This window comes from Pleurodeles waltl, chromosome 1_2 (genome assembly GCF_031143425.1).
Source record: "Pleurodeles waltl isolate 20211129_DDA chromosome 1_2, aPleWal1.hap1.20221129, whole genome shotgun sequence".
NCBI lineage: Eukaryota > Metazoa > Chordata > Amphibia > Caudata > Salamandridae > Pleurodeles > Pleurodeles waltl.
In genome coordinates, this window is record NC_090437.1 from 1081038094 (window position 1) to 1081061805 (window position 23712).

General features: G+C 45.7%; 1 long non-coding RNA gene across 1 annotated transcript in view; it reads right to left on the reverse strand.

The window, feature by feature from the left end:
- The window catches only part of LOC138295997 (uncharacterized), a 39712-nt gene extending 17948 nt beyond the window's left edge, over positions 1 to 21764 (reverse strand). The window contains exon 1 of the long non-coding RNA XR_011203723.1: positions 21595 to 21764. This is a non-coding gene — a long non-coding RNA (uncharacterized lncRNA). The remainder of the gene's footprint in view (positions 1 to 21594) is intronic.
- Between the last annotated feature and the right edge of the window lie 1948 nt (positions 21765 to 23712).

Consider the following 23712-nt stretch of genomic DNA (forward strand, 5'->3'; position numbering starts at 1 on the left):
CGGAGAATGTTCTGTCCCTGTAGCTCACATAGAAGACCAGCCAACTAGTCCTTGGAGTCACTTTGCTAGTCCTGGGTTAAAGGAGATGGTCTTCTGTTCTGCTTCAGATTGAGAGAAAACTAAATAAAAGGAATGCAAAGAATGCAGCACTCAGTCTGGGCATGCAGCACTCAGTCTGAGTAATGAATTTATTAAGGCACTTCCCCAGTTTCATAAACAAAAAGAATAATTTGAGCTTTAATTTCAAATGCAGCAACACATGTGCAATTCTCAAAATAATCACAGCAGCAGGATAATAATGATCACAGAAACTAAGAAAATGTAATAATTCAACAATAAATATAATATATATATGGGACTAGATATACATTCATGCACAACCGAAAGCTAAAAATAAGAATTAAAAATGCATCATCTTGGGGCTTGACTCCAATATCATCCCTTGTCTGCCAACTTCAGGTTGTGGAACCCTGGACAACTGAAACAAGAGGGAGACCACCCTCAATGGGATTATTTTCTGGGCAATGCATCCATTCCCACATGCGTTCCTTCTTCTCCCAGTTGCCAAGCTTCCCCACTTATACACTTTAAACAAACTTAAGAGGAATTTTCTAGAAACCCCACTACCATCAAATAAGTTGTTGTTCAAACACTGGCCGTAGCATGGGTCACTCCTCATGGGGGCACATTACTGTGGGCCATATCTGCCACCCTTAGGGGCAGATCGGCCTATTTTTGGAAGGTCCGTTTGCCTCCAAGGGGGGCATAAACCCACCAGAGACCAGGGAAGATTATTTTTCAAAATAAGAGGGTGGGGGTATGGCCATACCCCCACCCAAAGAAATGGGGCCAAGGTTGTTCTCCCCATCATTGGGCAGATGGGGCAATTACCCCTGATCCACACCCCAGAGGGACAGAAAGTCTACTAGATGCCAGGGAATTAAAAAAAAAAATAGTGGGGTGGTGGCTACCAACCAGTATGGGCCTGGTTATGCCCCCACCGCAACTGAAGGGGGTAACAGTCTTTCAGCTCTCCCCCCGCACACTTGATTATTTTGGGTTTTGGTTTTACATTTGGGCCATGAGAGCTTGGCTAACTCTCAAAATCGTCCCACTTGGAATGGTGAGGGCTGCACTTTTTGGACTTTGGGACGCTGCCATGTAGAAAAATCCACAAGACCTAGACACATCTGAAAACTAAACATCTGGGTGATTCCACGGTGGTGTGCTTCACGTGCACCCCCCACCATTTTCTTACTCACAATGCCCTGCAAACCTCCAACTTTGCTGGAAATCACACATTTTTCCCACATTTTTATGATGGAACCTTCTGGAATCTGCGGGAATCCACAAAAATCCTACCACCCAGCATTGTCTCATCTATACCAATAAAAATTCTGCTGCACTTGTCAGCCTGCAAATCTTTTTTTTTCAAACTTCTCTTTTGGACCCGCTTTGGTTCCCCCTCAATTTCGACATGTTTTTAGCTCTTCCCTGTCACAGGCACTTGGCCCACCTACACAAGTGAGGTATCATTTTTACCGGGAGACTGAGGGAAATGTTGGGTGATAGGAAATCTGTCCCGGTGCGGTGATCCCACACAGAAATGTGGGAAAATTCTGATTTTTGTAGCTAAATTTGAGGTTTGCTGAGGATTCTGGGTAAGAAAACATTGGGTGATCCACGCAAGTCACACTTCCCTGGACTCCCTCGGGTGTCTAGTTTTCAGAAATGTCTGGGTTTGGTAAGTTTCCCTAGGTGGCTGCTGAGTCCAGGACCAAAAACGTAGGTGCCCCCGCAAAAAGCAGGTAGTTTTGTATTTGATAATTTTGATATGTCCAAATAGTGTTTTGGGGCATTTCCTTTTGCGGGCACTAGGCCTACCCACACAAGAGAGGTACCATTTTTATCAGGAGACTTGGGGGAACGCTAAGTGGAAGGACAATTGTGGCTCCTTTCGGATTCCAGAACTTTCTGAGACCAAAATTTGAGGAAAAGTGTTTTTTTGGCCAAATTTTGAGGTTTGCAAAGGATTCTGGGTAACAGAACCTGGTGAGAGCCCCACGAGTCACCCCATCCTGGATTCCACTAGGTGTCTAGTTTAAAAAAATGCACAGGTTTGGTAGGTTTCCCTAGGTGTCGGCTGAGCTAGAAGCCAAAGTTTGCAGCTAGGCACTTGGCAAAAAACACATCAGATTTCAATGTAAAAATGTTGAGTTTCCTGTTGCGAGCATTAGGCCTACCCACACAAGTGAGGTACCATTTTTATCAGGAGACTTGGGGAACACAGAATAGCAAAACAAGTGTTATTGTCCCTTGTCTTTCCCTACATTTTTTCCTTCCAAATGTAAGACAGTGTGTAAAAAAGACATCTATTTGAGAAATGCCCTGTAATTCACATGCTAGTATGGGGACCCCGGAATTCAGAGATGTACAAATAACCACTGCTTTTGAACACCTTATCTTGTTACCATTATGGAAATATAAAGGTTTTCTTGATACCTATTTTTCAATCTTTATATTTCGGCAAATGAATTGCTGCATACGTGGTATAGAATGAAAACCCATTGCAAGGTGCAGCTCATTTATTGGCTCTGGGTACATAGGGTTCTTGATGAACCTACAAGCCCTATATATCTGCGCAACCAAAAGAGTCCAGCAGACGTAACGGTATAGTGCTTTAAAAAATCTGACATCGCAGGAAAAAGTTACAGAGTAAAAATTGGAGAAAATTTGCAGTTTTTTTCACCTCAATTTCAATTTTTTTTTTATTTCAGCTGTTATTTTCTGTACAAAAACCTTGTAGGATCTACACAACTTACCCCTTGCTGAATTCAGAATTTTGTTTATCTTTCAGAAATGTTCAGCTTTCTGGAATACAGCATTGGTTTCTCACCCATTTCTGTCACTAATTGGAAGGAGGCTGAAAGCACAAAAAAATAGTAAAAATGGCTTATGTCCTAGTAAAATGCCAAAATTGTGTTGAAGAATGGGTTTTTCTGATTCAAGTCTGCCTGTTCCTGAAGGCTGGGAAGATGGTGATTATAGCACCATAAACCCTTTGTTGATGCCATTTTCAGGGAAAAAAACACAAGCCTTCTTCTGTAGCCCTTTTTTCCCATTTGTTTTAAAAAAAATGAAATTGTTGCTGTATTTTGGCTAATTTCTTGGTCTCCTTCAGGGGAACCCACAAACTCTGGGTACCTCTAAAATTCCTAGGATGTTGGAAAAAAAGGATGCAAATTTGGCATGGGTAGCTTATGTGGAAAAAAGGTTATGAGGGCGTAAGGGCAAACTGCCCCAAGTACCCAAAAAAAGGCCTGGCACCTGAGGGGGGAAAGGCCTGGCAGCGAAGGGATTAAACCATTCTGTGACTCTGCCTGTTTGTGAATCTCAAAAGTCAGACTGACTTTTGGGCTGTTTGTGAATCTCCTCTAGATGGTGACACAAAGGAAGCTGGGGTTTCGCCTGCATATGCTGATGAGCCATCTGGGCTAGATTGAAGGAAGGAGTGGCCACTTACATCAGAATGGGCTGTGCCTGCTCTCACACAATGCAGTCTCCAACCCTTTGGTGTATGTCTGGGGCCTAACCTACGCAGGGCAGGATCCTGTAAACAACAGAGACTTTTCTTTGAAGTTGGGCAACTTCAAAGCCAGAAAGGGATATCAGTAGTGGACCCAAAACCCCAGAGTTTAGATTTCTTCAAGATTACTTCTGGAATCAAGAGGAGCCTCTGCCAAGGAGAAGAGCAGAAGGAGGAATACTGCCCCTTTGCCTGTGACTGTGTTTTGCTGGATTGGCCTGCTGTTGCTGCTTCTGCCTGAAAAAGGACAAAGACTGGACTTTGTGATATATTCCTGCCTGTGAAGACTCTCCAAGGGCTTGGATTGCGCTTACCTCTGTTTTGAAGTCTCAGGGCCATCAAAGACTTCCTCTGCCAGCACCTGGACTTTCTGCTGAGATTCCTGCCCTGCCAAGTGGAGCCCTATCCAGCCCCTGGGCCCTTGTAAGGTGAAGTTGGCAGAACAAGGACTGAAATCCATGCCCAGAACACTGTGCGGGGCAAATTTCAACACACCACCTACAACGTGGCTGAAAAATGACGGGCAACTCAGTGGCTAAAATCTATGCTCCATCTGCATTGCGGCTGGGAGAGAGATCGATGCATCGTGGCTGGAGAAATGACTGCGGCTGCTGATAATGACGCAAACCCCATGCAGCTCTGTTTTCTAACACCATGTGACTGGATTTCTCATGCATCGTCGCTGGTTGTCAAAGTCATTGTGAACTTGCACGGTTCCGAAGTACCCTGTCTGGAAACCGACGCATCGTTCTCTTGCAGGAGAGAAAAACACTGCATTGCCAACCGGACCAGAGAAGAAATGACGCACAGCCTCACTTGCGAGTAAGGAATTGACACATCGCTGACTTTTCCGATGCTTGCCTTTGCAGCTTTATTTTTTATGCAAACCAGGTACTTTGTGCGAAATCAACGTTTCTATTGTTTTCTATGGAGTAAGACTCTCATTGTTTTGAAAGTTCATATCCTGACTTGTATATGTTGGATATTTGTTGTTTTGGTCTTGTTCGGTTCAGATAAATATTCCCTATTTTTCTAAACTGGTGTGGTGTCCATTTTGTAGTGTTTTTACTGCATTACTGTGTGTGTTGTTACAAATACTTTACACATTGCCTTTGAGATAAGCCTGACTGCTTGTGCCAAACTACCAAGGGGGTAAGCAGGGGCTATCTAAGTGTATATCTCCATTGTCCTGACTAGAGTGAGGGTTCCTGCTTAGACAGAGTGCGAACTGGCTGCCAACCAGAGACTTCATTTTTAACAACAAGACATAACATTGTTCTTTTTTTATATTTTTATTGGTTTGGTAGTAACATAGAGTTTTTTGTTCCCACAGGATCTCTTGAGGAGACTCTGTTGTTGCCACAAGGCCTTTGGTAATGTTTTAAGTAAGCACTTGGGTCAAGGTGTCCCACTTTTCATCCTTTGCTTCTTGGCAAAATCTACAGTACTCATAAGGACTAAAATGGGATAACACATTACTTTCTTGTACATCTCCATCTTTATTAGTGACATTAAAAACTTCAAATAAAACTTTTGCAGGCATTGGTATGGCCACCAGACAGGTAGATATAACATTCACTGTACTTTGCATGGGAATCATACAGAAGTCCGACCTGTTGAGTATGACTCGTACCAGATGTGTTCAAACATTATCTGTCAAGTGTAGTAAAGGTGTTGATTGCTGTGGTCGATTAATCATTTCGGAGCTGGGGGCGGTCAGTCCATCCTGACCCCACATGTACACGCCAGAAGGGAGACCAGGTGGCATGGCTAGCACACAGACACCTCGTAGTATGATTTGTAAAAGAGACAAGTATGATCATTCAAGCAAATAACATTTTTCAGCTGGTATATACCCCCACTTTTCATTTCCTGGTTTCATGACTAATGAGATATTGTCATTGGCCTTTGCGACGATTTCTGCTGGTTCAGGAGAATGATTTGGGGATTCTACCCAAACCTTAGCACCAAGGTTTTTGTCAGCTGAACCGAAACCTCCCGTCCCACGCACTCTAAGAAGGGCTGGGGCAGTCCCCTTTTTCCCTATTCCTCCATGTACTGGGATAATCACAATCTGAGCAATGCATCTCCAGATTGTATTATCAAGTCAGTGACTCCACTGTACAAGAGAATAGTTTTGACTTCTCCTTGGTAGTCTGCCTCGATCTCTCCCCCTAAAACCTGAATACCCTTAATGCCAACCCAGATGTGGGAGCTATCAATAGAAAATGCTCCAGGGGAATCTGTATTCCAACACGTGTTTCACAGAGTGTCATGTCTCTTGGTTTCAATGTGTAAGATTTTAAGGCATGTCGATCAAGACCTGCATATTCTGGAGTGGCTCTGTAAGGAGCTAAGGCTCCTGGTTTTACTTCCCAATACTTGATGGTGTTGGTCGCTACATGAGGTTGTATCTGTAATGCTGGGGTTAACATCCGCATTAGTGGAGCCTCTGCATTTGTCCGTGGTCTGTTATTCAAAATGTGGAGGACTTCATTTAAATGCTCTCTCCAGTTTTTCAAAGTTTCATCTGATAGTTTTTGTAATTGGGCTTTCAGCAGCCATTCATTCTCTCAATCAGTCCTGCAGCTTGTGGATAATATGGAATGTGATAAATCCACTGAATATTGTGTTGTAAACAATAGTCTTGTACCAATTTTCCTTTGAAATGTGACCTGATTTTGCTCTGGACTTGGAGTGGGACTCCGTAATATAACATTAACAAGTCCATAGTCTCTACGGTTTTATGTTGGGTGGCATGTTTGCAAGGGATGGCAATAGGATAACCAGAATAAATGTCAACTACTGTGCGAGCGTATTGACACCCATGACTAGTCGGTAGTGGCAGAATGTAATCAATTTGGCATATCTGCCCTGGTAATTTCACTCTCCCTAACTGACACTGTGGCACAACAAGGGGCCCCTGACACTAGCCTGGATGATGAACTGCCCACCACCTCTGCCAACGCTTGTGGACAGGAGGCACCACCACAGGACCACGACACCAGCACCCCACCCCCTGCAGATGGAGAACCACCCCACAAGCGGTCCCTGAGATCCAGGACAAACACAGAAAACAATTCCAAGACCCAAGCCAAGAAATGAGACCACCCCGATTGTCATCCTTCTGTCCCACTTTGTCACCCTGACCATCCATCAACTGCCCCAGCTCCACTTTCTATGCCCCTTTGGACAATGCACCTGTGAGACTAATAGACTGGACTCTGCCATGGACATTCCTCCACCATCACCCCTGACCATTTTACAACCCCCTCCACTATTTTGCACTTAAATAAACACCCTTAAATCACAAAACAATCTGGAGTCAGTCTATGCTTTCGAAAATGTGTATTAGCAATAACTGTAGCAAAATGCTATATCCAATGTAATGTCAACATACCTATGTCACACAGCTCTAGTCCATGTGGAAACAAAGCAGAGGTCACACAGAGGGACCCACATTTGTGAAATTGAAAGGGAAAGTGACAACTCAGTGTCCATACACTGGGTGAAAATGACAGACAGATGAGAGGTAGAAGAATTCAATCAGATGTAGCAGGCAGTGTTGTCTTCTTACCTGTGTCTCACTGGAAGTATTGCTGGATTACCATGTTCCTGTTGTCTATGTCCTCTTCTTCTGCTTCCTCGTCTTCACTGTCCACAGGCTCCACAGCTGCCACAACACCTCCATCTGGACCATTCTCCTGCAGAAAAGGCACCTGTCATCGCAAAGCCAAGTTGTGAAGCATACAGCAGGCCACGATGATCTGGCACACCTTCTTTGGTGAGTAGAATAGGGAACCACCTGTCATATGGAGGCACCAGAACCTGGCCTTCAGGAGGCCGAAGGTCTTCTCTATAATCCTCCTAGTCCACCCATGGGCCTCATTGTAGCGTTCCTCTGTCCTTGCCCTGGGATTCCTCACTGGGGTCAGTAGCCACTACAGGTTGGGGTAACCAGAGTCACCTGCAAATGTTGAGGGACAACTGTTAGACACACACTAACTCTTAGGGACATCCCCAGACCCAGACACCTAGTCACCAGACACCTAGTCACACTGTATTGGGTCCATGTCCTCACCTAATAGCCACACATGGTGCCTCTGGAGTTGCCCCATCACATAAGGGATGCTGCTATTCCGCAGAATGTAAGCGTCATGCACTCAGCTAGGAAATTTGGCATTCACATGGGAGATGTACTGGTCTGTCAAACACACCATCGAATGGTAACTCTTCTGTTTTCGGTACACCTGTTCACTCCTGCGGGGGTACCAAGGCCACATGTGTCCCATCAATGGCACCTATGATGTTGGAGATATGTCCAAGGGCATAGAAGTCACCTTTCACTGTAGGCAAATCCTCCACCTGAGGGAAAACCATGTAGCTGCGCGTGTGTTTCAGCAGGGCAGACAACACTCTGGACAACATGTTGAAGAACATAGACTGGGCCATACCTGATGCTATGGCCACTGTCGCCTGAAAAGACCCACTTGGCAGGAAATGGAGTACTGACAGCACCTGCACTAGAGGGGGGATTCCTGTGAGATGGCGGATAGCTGACATCAGGTCTGGCTCCAACTGGGCACACAGTTCAGGATTGTGGTACAATCAAGTCTGTAGGTGATAATTACATGTTGCTCCTCCATTGTCGACAGGTCCACCAGCGGTCTGTACAACGGGGGATGCCGCCATCTCCTCACCTTCCCCAGCGGACGTGCTCTATGGAGGAGAACAGCGAGCAGAGAGTCAACCAACACTGAGGTACGTAAACACAACTTAATCGGAAAATGTTTTAAAATCGACATATGGCTGTATTAGTGTTCAAGCAAGGCCTAGATATGTGTGACGCAGTAAAAAAAAATACCATGTGGCCCCCTGAAATGGCGGCTGCCTGACCTGTAATGTGGGACAAGGGGTTATGAGGTAACTGCGCTGGCGTTGTACACCATCGCTGTAGGCGGTCGAAGACCGCGGCGCAATCCGGCATTGGTTAACATTGGACCCTATGGGTCCCAGGAGCCAATAACGATGTATGTCAGCGGTGACGGTACCCACCGCTGCGGACGTGACCGCCATTTTCTGTCTGTTCAATCACTTGATACCTGATCTTCGACAGGAGAGGACCTACACTGCAAGTGCTGCTGTGACCTCAGTCTGGAAGAGACAATGGCTTGTGTGTCTGGGGAAAGGGCCCCTGCCTTCAGCACAGAGGAGTTGGAGAAACTAGTGGATGGGGTCCTCCCCCAGTACACACTTCTCTAAGGTCCTCCAGACAAACAGGTGAGTACACTGTGAGCATGCTGTATGGGCTCGGCCTGTTTGGAGTGGTGTGGATGAAAGATAGGGGGGGAGAATGAGGCGTGCATGAAACAACGGTGAGTGCATATGCGTCATGGCAAGGGTAGGGATGTGGGCCAATGACTGTGATGGTGCGGACGGCTATATCTTCTCCTTTTCCCCTGTACTATTACTGTAGGTCAGCGCCCACCAGAAGAAGGATATTTGGCGTGCCATCGCAAAGGAAGTCCGGACCCTGGGGGTCTACCACAGACAGAGCACCCACTGCCGGAAAAGATGGGAGGACATTCGCCGCTGGAGCAAGAAGGCGGCGGAGGCCCAGCTGGGGATGGCCTCCCAACATGGGAGGGGTGCCTGTCGCACCATGACCCCCATGATGTTCAGGATCCTGGCGGTGGCGTACCCGGAGTTGGATGGACGCTTGAGGGCATCACAGCAGCCACAAGGGGGTGAGTACACTCTCATTCAGCTGATTCAGCGCGCATTGTAGGTGTCTGGGTGGGGGAGGTGGGCTGTGGGTTCCCCTAGGCCAGGGCGAGTTTAGTAGGCAAAGTCCCTTCTTAAGGCCAGCCCTGTGGCACCCCACCCCACCTGTGTACAGAGCCAACTACACCTAGTCAGGCTCCTGTGACTTCCATGTGTGCAGCAATCGGGCATAGCCTTGTAACCCATGTCCCTGTGATTGATTAGGGAACTCCAAGTGCACGGCCTAGTACAGGGGGCTTCTGTGTCTGCAGTGTCCGCCAACGGTAGTGGTATTGCAGGCACTCAACATGTCTTTCTTCTGTCTTCCTGAAGTACTAGAGATTTTCATTCTCAGGGTAATATAACAAAGAACTTGGCAAAGAAGCTGAAATATGAAAAGACATCTTTATTAAACTCAAATGAGTGAGACTACGTCTCCCAGAAGCTGACCTATAGCAACTGAAAGAGGCAGTCTCCCGAAATGGTCTTAGCTCAGACCTTTTATATCATTTATTATGCCCTAGGCATGCAAGGGGGCTGTACCAGTCACATTCCTAAACAAATGAGAAAAGCTAGAGAGGCAACATGTGAGTAGCCTTTGGGGTTTTAACAGGATTACAGTTGACCATTCACATATTTTCACTACAAAGAAATAGCAGGTTTATGATGACAAGCCCATATTCCAGTTGGGATCAATATGCAGTATCATATACAAGGTCATTCCATTGATGAAACGAGATAAAAACACTCGTACATATCGTATTTGACATTTGCGTCTCTCTGATACTAAAATCAGCATGATAGGGCCATGCCTCCAGTGTGGTTCCGAAATTTAAAGTATCACATTCCCCCACCTTTCTGTGGTCTCCCTGTGCTTGTGTGCATTAGCATCATCAGGCGGAGGAGCAGTGGCACCAGAGCACGAGGGAGCTGAATCTCACATGGCCCTGGAGGGTGACACAACGGAGTCAGAATCCACGAGTGGGACGGAGGGTGAGGGGAGCTCCACGGCGGGGACAGTAGCTGAGACCAGCGACACAGGCTCCTCCTCTGATGGGAGATCCCTTGCAGTGGTGGGCCCCTCTGTGCCCCCCGCATCTACAGGTGCAGCCGCCACCCCCCCTAACAGTACCGCCCTCCCAGAAGCCCCTCAGCGTTTGCCCCGTGGCCGCTCACCCAGGAGGGTGGGCATCTCCTTTGCCCCAGGCACCTCAGCACCTGCCCCAGTCAGCCCTGCTGCCCTCAGTGAGGAGGCCATTGACCTCCTCAGGTCCCTCACTGTTGGGCAGTCTACCATTTTGAATGCCATCCAGGGTGTAGAGAGGCAGTTGCAACAGACCAATGCATACCTGGAGGGCATTCATTCTGGTCAGGCAGCCCATCAGTGAGCTTTTCAGACTCTGGCCTCAGCACTGATGGCAGCCATTGTCCCTGTCTCTAGCCTCCCCCCTCCAACTTCCTCCACCCAGACGCAAACCCCTGTACCTCAGCCTATCCCAAGCACACCATCAGACCAGCATGCACACACGTCAACACACAAGGGAAGCTCAGGCAAACATAAGCACCACACATCCCACAGGCACTCACGCAAGCATCATACCCATGCAGACATACCAACAACCACTGCCTCCACTGTGTCCCCCTCCTCCTCGTCTCCCTTCTCCCTCCCAGTCTTGCCTACACTCACACCTGCATGCACTACATCGTCAGCCACTACCTCCATCACCAGCACACCCACCACCACACCCCGCTCACGTGCAGTCACCAACCCCACTACCATTCACACATACCCTATGTCCTCTTCCAGTGTGTCTGTGAGCCCACCTCTCAAGGTACACAAACGCAGCCACACACCCACCCAACAGCCATCCACCTCACGACAGCCTCCAGCCCATGCACCTTCACCCAAAGTCAGCAAACGTACACCTCCTACAAACACTACCTCTTCCTCCACTCCCAAAACCCCTCCATCTACCTGTCCCATTGTGTCCAAAAAACTTTTCCTGTCCAACCTTGACCTCATCCCCTCACCTCCCCTCACCTCCCCCACCCCTTCAGTCTCCTAGGGCCCGCCTCTCCAGGTCCCAACCCAGCACCTCAGCCACAACATCAGCGGGAACAGTGGTGCCAGTATTAACCGGCTTCTGGAGTGCGCCAGGCAGCAGGGCAGCCAGTGTGCCAACGAGCCAGAGCACGGACAGTTCCCCCACCTCAAAAGCACAAAAAGTTGGCCAGTGCCCAGCGGGAGAGAGGAAAAAAATCTTCCACCAAAGCCTCTCCCAGGGGTACAGTTGGGAGTGTGGAGACAGCTGCGCCACCATCCAAGGTGGGGAAGGGGCACAGTACAACAGGCAAGTTTGGGAAAACCTGCACAGCGGACAAGATCGCCACAAGCACTGCTGCCAAGGACACCACCCCCACAAGCACCGCTGCCAAGGACACCGCCGCCACAAGCACCGCTGCCAAGGATACCGCCACCACAAGCACCGCTGCCAAGGACACCGCCGCCACCAGCACCACTGAACAGGACACCGCCGCAACAAGCACCGCTGAACAGGACACCGCCGCAACAAGCACCGCAGGCCAGTGAGCGTCAAAGCTTCCGACGCTACTGAGGCCGCCATGAGCAGGATGAAGCACTCTGAGCACAAAGCCCCCTCCAGAACGAGTGGAGATTGACATCCACTACCTCAGTCCTTGGCAGGATGAAGCACTCTGGGCACAAAGCCCCCTCCAGAACCAGTGGAGATTCACATCCACTACCTCAGTCCTTGGCAGGATGAAGCACTCTGGGCACAAAGCCCCCTCCAGAACCAGTGGAGATTGACAACCACTACCTCAGTCCTTTGCAGGATGAAGCACTCTGGGCACAAAGCCCCCTCCAGAACCAGTGGAGAAAGGCATCCACTTGAGAGACTGTGGCTTTGCACTCCCCAGGATGCAGCAGTGGGCAACCCACCCACTTGAGAGACTTGAGAGACTGTGGCTTTGCACTCTCCAGGATGCAGCAGTGGGCAACCCACCCACTGGAGAGACTTGAGAGACTGTGGCTTTGCACTCCCCAGGATAAAGCAGTGGGCAAACCACCCACTGGAGAGACTTGAGAGACTGTGGCTTTGCACTCCCCAGGATACATCAATGGGCATGGAGCCCCCTCGTGGATCTGGTGTTGTGCACTCATCCGGCTGAGGTGCCCCCCTCCCTTCCCTCTGAGGTGCCTTTTGTATTTCTATCTGATGCCCCAGCAGTGTTCTCTCCGTTTTGATCGGGTATTGAGTGTGGGCCTCGCCCATGCATTTTGGGCCCAGTGGTCCACAGACTATGATGGTGGAATACCTTGGACTTGTATTCTTGGTGTATATATTTGTTTCTATTGTAAATATATGTATATGAATGTATATATTTTTGATTACTGTTTTTGAATAGATTACAAACGTTCGACTAATTTCATTTTGTCCTTGCATTCTTCCAGGGGGAGTTGGGGGTTGTTAATGTAATGTATCTACATGTACTTGTGTGTGTGTTGTAGTGGGTGAGGGTGGGGGTGGGAGTGTTGCGTGTGTGTGTCACTCTTTTTTCCCTCCCCTGTGTCGTAGGTGCAGTACTCACCGTGGTCATCGCCGCTGTCTTTGTTGTTCCTGGTAGAGAAGCAGGAAGATAAAGCCTGGCAGTATCTGGAGTTCCGATTCCATTATGTCCTGGTTCCTCGTGGGGTGTGTAGAGGTGAGCGTTTTCCCTTCCAAGTCCTGTTTCCGCCGTGTTTTTGTTCGCGGTGAATCCACCCCGGAAAAGGTGGCGGATTGGACTGTTGTAATACAGTGGGCGGAACCTTGTCTTCCACCTGTCTGTTGGCGGTTACCGCAGCGGTGTTTGTTTGTACCGCTCGTGATTCCATTTTTTTACCGCCGGCTTGTTGGCGGTTTTACCACCGCTTTAACACCGACCGCCACGGTTGTAATGACCACCTAAGTCTTTTTGGCTCTAAGACTTCAGAAAACAGGAGGCAAGCTCAACCCAAGCCCTTGGAGAGCACTTCTCAGCAAAGTCAGAGAGCAGCAAGGCAACAGCAGGCCAGTAGTCATTCACAGCAAAGCAGTCCAGATGAATCCTTTGGGCAGCCAGGCAGTTCCTCTTGACAGGTTGCAGGTTCAGGTCCAGAGGTGTCTGAGTTGGTGGGGTCAGAGACCCAGTTTATATACCCAAAGATGCCTTTGAAGTGGGGAGACTTCAAAGAGTGGTTTTTAAGTGCACAAGTTCCCCTTTCAGTACAATCCTGTCTGCCAGGGTCAAAATAGTGGGTCTGGCAGTCTACTGTGTGAGGGCAGTCCATTAGCCTTTGAAATGTAAGTGTAAGGCCCCTCCACCCTTCCAGCCCAGGAAGACCAATTCAGCATTCAGAGAGTGCAGGTGTGACTGAGTGTCCTGTGTTTGTGGTTGTCTGTGTGAACGGCACAAGGGAGCTGTCAACCAGCCCAGCCCAGGCGTGGATTAGACAGGCTGGAAGGCACAGATGAATTTAAGTGAAGAGAAATGCTCTCTTTCTAAAAGTGGAATTTCAAGAATAATAATAGAAAATTCAACTTCATCAATAAGCAGGATTTTCTATTACCATTCTGGCCATACTAAACATGACTTGTTTACCCCTTTCTGATCAGAATCTACCACTCAAAGAGTATATGAGGGTAGCCCTAATGCTAGCCTATGAAAGGAGCAGGCCTCACATTAGTGGAAAACGAATTTAGGTGTTTTCCACTACCAGGACATATAAAACACACAGGTACATGTCCTGCCTTTTGTCTACATAGCACCCTGCCCTAAGGGTTACCTAGGGCCTACCTTAGGGGTGACTTATATGTAGAAAAAGGGGAGTTTAAGGCTTGGCAAGTACTTTTAAATGCCATGTCGAAGTGACAGTGAAACTGCACACACAGGCCTTGCAATGGTAGGCCTGAGAAAAGGTTAAGCGGTTACTTATGTGGATGGCACAATCAGTGCTGCAGGCCCACTAGTAGCATTTAATTTACAGGTCCTGGTCACATGTAGTGCACTGTACTAGGGACTTATAAGTAAATCAAATATGCCCATTGAGAGTGAACCAATGTCATAATGTTTAAGGGAGAGAGCATATGCATTTTTCATCTAAATATTGGCTGTGCGTGACCCACTTTCAGCTCGTCTGGCTCAAACTGGCCCCCACCTTTTTTAACCTCTTCATCACTGGAATTTTAAGAAATTGTACTCTCCCAAATGTTCATATCCCATTTTTCAGGGTCCAAGTCTAACCAAGCAATAGCTAAATTAACTTTCTTTTGATTGATTTTACCCCTTTGTTTCCGATATCTATTTTAAGCGACTTTGACAGCTGCCTTTTCTGCAAAAGACTGAAACGTATCAGCCTTATCTTGCAATACCCTATTCTGATAAAGCAGCATGGTTACATTATTTTTAGTTTCAACCAGTTGCCTTTCTAATTGCTGGTTTTCTTGTTCCAGCTGCTTACATTTTTCATGCATTAATCAGATTACAAAATCCAGCCTCTTTGGCCTAAAATAGATAAATCACAACCACGTTCAAGAAGTACTTTCTGAAAACACATTAAAACATTTTTTGGTTCAGCATCGCTAAGACATCCGTTCGAGCCCTCACACAAACCAGCGCCAAAACCCCATCCGTTCGCCAGGACATCATAAGATTCTTTCTCCCATTCGGGAATCCCATGTGCAACCTGAGAAACTGCCTGTGAATCTGCTTTTGACTTCTTGCCAAACACTTTTAAATCTTACACTTTTCAACCTTCCTCCCTCGTACTGCCGCCCTACGCTAATTTGTTGTACTCTGCTTCAGACTGAGAGGAAAGAAATTAAAGGAATTAATAGAATGCAGCACTCTTAGTCTGAGTAAGGAATTTATTAAGGCACTTCACAAGTTTCATAAACAAAAAGAATAATGTGAGCTTTTATTTTAAATGCAGCAACACACGAGCAATTCTCAAAATAATCACTGCAGCAGGATAATAATGATCAAAGAAACTAAGAAGATGCAATACTTCAACAATAAATATAATATATATATGGTGACTACGTATTCATGCATGCACACCGCAAAGCTAAAAATAAGAATAAAAAATGCATCATCATGGGGCTTGACTCCAACATCATCCCTTGTCTGCCAACTAGAACCCTGGACAACCAAAACAAGAGGGAGATCACCCTCAATGGGATTATTTTCTGGGCAATGTGTCCATTCCTGGATGAGTTTCTTTTTCTCCCAGTTGTGAAGCTTCCCCACCTGATATACTTTAAACAAACGTAAGAGGAAGGTCCTAGAAATCCCTCTCCCATTGAGTAAGTTGTTGTTCAAACGCTGGCTATTCCAGGTCAGTACTGAAAGAACATGCTAGAGACTAGCCAGATCCCAAGGTGCACTTCCAAGACCAAGCTGTACCCTGCTCCACCATAAACATTCTCAGCCTGGTACATCTTTATCTCTACTACTCCCCTATGTTATGTTCCCATCCTTAGTAAGAAAGAGCGAAAACACAGTAACAAGCTGTGCGTGGAAAAATACCTGCGCCACCAATGTGATGGCGTTTGAAGTTAAGCTAAGTACAAAATGGAGTCAGTTGTCAAGACGGAGCCGGTGTTTAATTACAGATAGTATTCCATCTTCTCTCCTTTTTTCTGTGCCAATTTTCTATTAAGGTTTTGCAGATTGAAAACAACAGTACAGCCATATAGTGCAATCAGCATTTGATACACTGATCTGAAGAACAAGACTTAGGACATGCTGAGCTCACCGATTCTTATAAACAAGAAACCAAAATAGCCAAGACCCCATTCACAGCTCACAAATCAGGAATAGAAAACATAAGGGCAGTGGGACAGAAGCCACAGGACACTCTCACATGCACTGTCTTCAATCAGGGAGAAAGGGATTGTACGAAACCAGTGCAGTCAGTGCAATGATGTCAGATTAATTGGATTACAGCAGGGCCCCAGTCCTCATCACTGAATGTGGAAATCATTGAGGGCTGCATAGGTGTGTAGGATGTTGTGAGGCTGAGCCGGTTTGGGTTTGACATCATTAAAAGTAAAGTGAGGAGGATTGGAAGATGGGACAGGGAGGGAGCCACTCTATTGGGGGCAGGTGAGGGAGTGGAGAGTGAGAATGCCTGCAGGTGTTTGACACCCAAGTTTTAAGATAAGGCCAAGTGGGTGCATCTACCTTATCACCTGAGATGGTCAGAAACCACCAGCGATGAACATCCGTAGCTCATTGTGGTCCATCTTGTTCCGCCATGGGCAACAGAGCTCTCTAAGGCCAGGGTACAGCAGTGTCATGTGTGGTGGTCCTCCCTCATTCAAACAGTAAGGCAAGCCTTAAGCAGCAGGATATTCGTCTAAAGAACAAGGCAGGTCTCAAGCAGTAGGGAAGTCCACTGGTAGCAGCAGGGCAGTCCTCTGAAGAACAAGGCTAGCCTCGAGCAGTAGGGCAGTCCTCTGGACTACAAGGCAGTCCTTATGAAGTATTCCATAGGTCCAGAAGTGTACTGAAGAGGTGGTTCAGGATCTAATTTTTATACTGGTGCCTGCCTTCGGAGTGGGGGTGACATCCTGGCTACCCTCACATCTGATCTGGAAAGTTCTTCCCTTCCTTTGCCAACACTCCAAGTAGTCTTGGATGATAAAAGACGGGTGTTTCTTTGTGGGAGTGCTAAAAGCCATTTGAAATGTAAGGGAGGTGGGTAAGAGCTCTGCCCCACCCCCTGGCAGGATGGCCTATCCTGCCAACACCATTGTCTCACTGTCTGGGAGAAATATACAAAGTTCAAAAGCTAAGCTATTCACAGTCATGGGACCCAAGACACGGGCAGCAGGCACCAAATGGTTAGGCCAAGAAAATGTCAACTTTCCAAAAGTGGCATTTTCAGAAATATGACTTAAAATCTGACTTTATCGTTACAGAGGATTTTAAATTACAATTCATTTGAGTCCAAACTTGATATCCCTATCTGTTACTAATATAGCATTAGGACTAAATAAATGTACTAAGGTAGCCCAATGTTATACAATGCAGTAGCGGCTTGAGGGGTGCTTAAGGGGCGGGCCGGTGCGCGGGGGCAAGATCGGGATTGGGAGAGGGGAATAAGCATTTATTTTATTTAATCAAAAAAATACAACACTTACCTTTCCTCACTGCGGCGCCGCTCCTCTCCCTCGCCAGGCACTCCCAGGCAGACTGGGAGCCATGTTTGGCGGGCCCGAGTCAGCCAGCCAAACATACATGAGCAGTCACCCTCTCTGCTCTTCACTCTTGTGGCGCCGCCCCCTTTACCAGAAAACAATCATTAACAAAGTTTATGATCGTTTTCTGTTAAGGTTTTTCACCTTCTGCTGGCGGGGGCGACACTCCTCCTCCCAAATGGAGGAGCCGCCACTGATCCAATGGGAAAGATAGGCCTTACAGTAGTTAAAAACACATTTAGGCGATTTTTGCTATCAGGACATGTAAAACTTAAAAATACATGTCCTACATTTTAAATACAATACACATGTTCCTATGGATGTTTAGAGATTACATTAGGTATGCTTTATATGCATTAAAAAGGAAGGTTTAGACCTGGCGAAAGTTTTTTTTTTGCCAGGTCGAATTGACAGTTTAAAACTGCTCTACAGGCTGCATGAGCAGGCCAGAGACGTGTTTACTTAAGTGGGATGTACAATGAGTGCTGCATGCACACTGGTAGCATGTACTTTACAAACCTTGGTACATGTAGTACCATACACTACGGACTTATCAGTAATTTTAACATGCCAATCAAGTGTAAGCCACTTGTATCATGCCTTAAGGAGTGAGCACAAGCAGTGGTAAAGTGCACAGAGTCCCAATGCCAATAAAAACAAAATTCAAAAAACAGGAGGGGTGAAGGCAAAATGCTGGGGGGAAGACCACAAGAGTGACAGGTCTAACATGACCCAAACCTCCATAGACTGTTTTCTTGAGAGTATGTTGTCCACAAACAGAAAACCTAAACATAGGGACTGATTTATAATGCCAGATGATTTGCCAGTCCACCAAGACAGTGAAAGGATGTACCCACTGGTCTACCAGACGACCGACCACCATAATTATTGACTTTTCTGTGTCATCAGCAGAGCCTCCATTGAGGAGGCTTCGCTGAAAGCATTGAAGCATTGCTAAGCAGGCACCATGTTCAATGTTCAGCACAGTTTTTTTCATAAACAAACACCCCCAAACAGGAGTTAGTTTGTTACTAAATAACAAAAAATAAATGTCTCTGACATATATGTGGGGTTTTCTCCCAATGCATGGAGTCATTTCTTCGGTTTCCTTTCCGGGGTGACTTAAAACCGGAAAAAGTAGTTTAGAATGTTCACACTAAATATGAACGAGCTTGGAAGAAGGGATATTCTCCACAGCCATCTGGTCCATAGGGGGCACTGTAAAGGCACCCCCATAGAATCTACAGAAAAAAAACTGTTCACTGCAGTTCGGAGGCAGGACTGTAACCAGATGAATTGACAGCTTTATCAGTTTGTATGTTTACTTTTCCAGGCCTGCACATCACACAGCTGAAAGTGCACATGTCAGAGAACAGCGCAGGAGAGAGCAGGAGTCCAGATGGACTGCGTATGTGAGAGGCACTTTTCATTTGAGCTTCTGTCTTACATTGACAAGGCATCAGACATGCTGTGCATGCCCAGTGCAGTGCGACATGTTTAAAGAGAGCATCTTTAAAGTCACCCCATGCCCTGCCATATGCCAGGATACAGCTGGGTGAAGGAGCTTCAGACCCCAGCCATAGTATGCCTTCTGATTTGGCAGTCAGCACTGAGCTCCTGATCTAGAGATCCATGGGTTCATAAGGCCGGTAGAAGCAAAGGAGAAGATCCATGAAGAAGCTGATTTGCAGTACTTTGACTCAATGTAGCATAATGATCAGAGCAGCTGACTTTGGAGCTGGGGAACCAGGTTTGAGTCTTGGCATTGGCTCAACATCCTGTGATCCTGGGCAAATCACTTCATCTGCTCATACTGAGCAAAAATGAATGTGTCCTTGTATAATGTGACTGGTGTTCATGTAAAGTGCTCCAATCCCTTTGGGTTGAATTTGTGCTATATAAAAACTGCAAAACAAAGTGGCATTTAGATTAGTAGTTATGTTGCAGTTAAAGTTAAGGGTTTTCCTCATTAATAACAGGGTGCATGAAAGGTCATGTTAAAAGTTGCTTTTCTTTTTCTTTTGAATATAACATGTTGTAATTTACAATTAGCATTGGTGTCTGTAGTGACCCTACTTAACCTTCAGAGTGAGCTAAGCCTATTCAACTGTGTTTCTCCAATTTTGATGCACCAAGGTTTAGTTTTTACTATTTACCAGTGCAGCGCTAAGATGGATGTCTCCTTACTCGTGTACAACAGTCAATGCGACATCATCACTCAACTGAAGGACCAAGTCAGTCCTGCTATAAATCGACCTAGTGAATGATAGAGGACAAAACAGTAGTGTGATGCACTTAGTGCAACCAAATGCAGCAGGAAAGTCCTAACATACCTAGGAAAGCTAAGGAGTGTCTGGCACATCACAAAAAAAACAAATATGCCATCAGTGTCCTTTCAAAACGTCTAGATTTAAAGCTGATTTATGTGAAGAAAGAGGTCCAAAATGAACAGTTTGTCCCTATTTTTCAAAACTGTTTGCAGCGGAGAACCCTTGCAGTAGGTTGTGCCCTCTAGCTTTGTGTGCTTGCCTGTTCAAATCTTAAGACGGTATTTACACCAAACCACTTTCAAAGTTCACCAGCACCTCTGATATTCACTATGTTTTGAAAGACGTACTGAATCCCCCAAACTCTATATAGGGCTCATAGTCACTTAAATGAATTTGGTACTCAGTTAATGGACCAAATTATATTATTTGCAACAGTAACTGGTCAATTTTGCACTGGTGGGTAGTTCATTTAGTGACAGCATTTCCAGTGTTGCACAATACCAGCTGAGGATTGTCATTAACTGTTTGGCATACTTGAGAAAACTGCACTTCCCTTCTTACAACATTCCAGAAAGTGTACTACACAACTTGGAAGACAGTATTGTGGAGCACCACACTGTGTATCAACTGAAAATTCAAATGTAAGACAGCTTCTGATACTTTCCTGTTAAAAAAGATCGAAGAGACATATTGTCAAGCTTGTGGTCCTTAATCCTCTTCACAAACCTCTCAACAAGAACAGTATAGTTGACAGTGGCAAAGGCCATTGACACATTCAATAAGCTTTGGCAATATCGATAGGTCAAGCTGATGAATGCCCTGTCAATCCAGGCGTAAAAATCTATGTACATTATTGACTGTCCTCTTCCCATCTGTGTTGCTGCCAAAACAAAACACCATAAATCATCCAGTTGTCTTAGACACTTTAATAGCATTACAAAGTCAGGTGTGTGACCCTGAAAGTTCATCACAAGGCAACTGGATAAATAAACCAGAAAAACACAGCTGTTTGAAGGGTTAAGCACTATTTTATGGAAGTACACAACTTGTCCAATCAAACCATGTAATATTTTGGCTCCCAACAGGTGGACAGAGCCTAAAACCCTCTCTAGTGATGCTCTTATAATTGTCTAGCAGCAGCTGCTCTCTCAAGCAAGGGACTGAAACAACCATAAGCCACGCCTCACTTCATCCAAAATCGGTGACCATAGTGCTATATTTAGGATAGAAAACCTCCTGAGCAAGTTATTTCTCTCAAAGTAGGCTTACAAGTCATCATTTGCCGGATTTTCAGTCACTTTTGCGGATTAAGGCAGGATGGACTAAACCTTAAATCTATTTGCCTGTGGTTTTTTTGAGTAGGAGTACTTTTGTTGCTACTTTGAAAGCATCTGAATTACTATCATAGTGAAGCAAGGACTTTAGGACTTCCATGATGCCTGCGATGTACGGAACAGTCATGATCTCCACTGTAACACTTGCAGATCAGACTGTGAGAGATGAACCTGTAAATTTGATTTTTAAGACCAGCAGGCTATTTGATAAACCTCATGTTGAAGAAGTAACATTTTATGGAAAAATAGAACTATTTAAGAGTACTATTGGTAACAGGTTTACATGTGAAAGTAAACAGGTAAACCTGGTATGACCAGAGGCATTTGCAGGGCGGGATATCGGAGACAGTTTCATTTCCGGACCTTTATGACTATGTCTTAGAACTGCACGGCCTTACCTTTTGGAGTGAAATTATTAATGATACGACATGGAGAGCTCAAACATCCCCGACTTCAATGGATCGCTCTAAGAAGAGAACATTCAGTTTCGAAAGACCTACAAAAAGCTGCAGCAGCAGGAAGGGCAGAGGGTCGAAGCGAGGCGAGCATCTGTCGGCACAGCTTGAGTGAGTGAACTGCGGACGAGGAAGCAGCACTTCAAGCAGGCACATCAGTGGGCGAGATTTCACAAAGAGGAGCGCAGGAAATGAGAGAGTGAGCACCGGGAGCAGACAGCGCCTGTGGCAGGGGTAGTTCTCCGTCACTTCCCTTTGTCCAAATAGGTGCATTCCGTGTCAGCCGGGGACACAAAGGGAGAGCAGCATGAGGGTATTCTTTGCGGACGAGGAATGTTTCGTTAAAATACCGATATTGGGCAATACTGTGTGTGGAAATGAAAGGTAAACATCTTCACAGAATTTCCGCTCAATAGTACCCTTGTATTTATTTTTGAAGCTGCAATTTTCTTTAGATTTTCTAATTTTTTTATATTATTAACCATCACTGCCAGAGCCAGGAAATGCACCATTGCAGAAAAATACAATAACGAAGCCAGTATTTGAACAAGTGGCGTTGTTGCCAGAATTTGAAAGGATAAATTATTTGTTTTGTTTCCAAATTTTAGAACGGAAGCTAGCGGTACCGTGGAGCTAAGCAGAAAGCATTAAAAGGCTTCTGTTCACAGACTCTGTAAACGTTGAGTCTTCTCGCTCGTTGGTAACTCTTACAGAGCAATTAGCATCAGTTATATGGTAGCTTTTCCTCACGGTGAGAGAAACAGTGCAAAAACTGTCTTACGGGGTTCGGTTTCAACGTTGCCCTTTTAAAAATATGGCTTCCGTAATGTATTTCTTTTTCTCACTTGTGCTACGTATACAATACAATTGAACAAATGAGAGGACAATTCATCTTTTTTTTTTTTTTTGCATTTTACATTATAATTTTAATACGTGCAATTAACTGAACCATTTATAACGACACGTACAATAACTTAAATGACTTGGGGCCATACAATAAAGTGGTTTGTGAAACTGCATATTCATGGTAAAACTTGAGAATCGTCAAGTAATCTATGAGTAGTTCTCTATGTTCTCTGTGCCTCATCATGGAAAAAACACAAAGAGCATTAGCTTCACCTATTATCCCTACGACCCATGTCCTCGTCCCAATCATTACTTTTGCGGTGAACTCCACCTCAGGACGGGAGAGAAATACGGGAAGTAGTGTGATAACCCACCCACCCAGGAATAGAATAAGCATTCCGCTTATCCACATCTGTTCCTGTATTTTTGTCTCTTGCCCCTTCTTGGCAAGGACACAGCACCCCCACCCCCCCAACCTCCCGCCCCCGACAAATCCCTTTCCACAGGTGAGACTGCCAGCTCGTGGGTGCGTCATACGAGTCATTACTTTGTTTGTCTGCACCCTTGCTTACCTCCTTCAGGGGGCGGGGATTTGATAGTTATCCTTAAATTGCTTTAATCCTCCTTGAGGGGTTCTTTCCTGGTTGCTTGGTGTAATTAGGCAAGCACTGAATTCCTCACGCTTGTTCCCTGTGTTTGATGGCGGTTAGTCTTTAATCAGTATCAGGTGGGGACATCTAGCTATTTAGACACCATCCTCAAGAGATACTTTATTTCTGCATAACTTCTGATGACGGTGGTAGGGTGCCTTCGCTACTGCTAGTTTGTACATTTTAGCTCTGTCCTTTGTCACTGAAGTCATTGGACTGTGACAAGTTTAAGTTCATGAACATAAATAAAAGAACAAGGAACATAGAAAGCTGCACTTACACTCATTTTGAATGTGCAATGTCCTTGTATTTCAAAGTTTGATATAGGTGCCTTTTCGATTAAATCACATGCTAGAAGGTTAAAGTTGATATTTAAATGTAATTTACACTCTAAACTAATAGCTCATATCTAAATGAATTTGTATTTAGTGAAAGATTCATAACTTTGAAAATATGCAGAAGTGAGAAATGCAGTTCTCAGCTATACTAAATGTAATGAAATAACAACGCATTTCCATTTATAATGAAATGTTTTACTTATACTGATTGTAAGGAAATGCCTCCT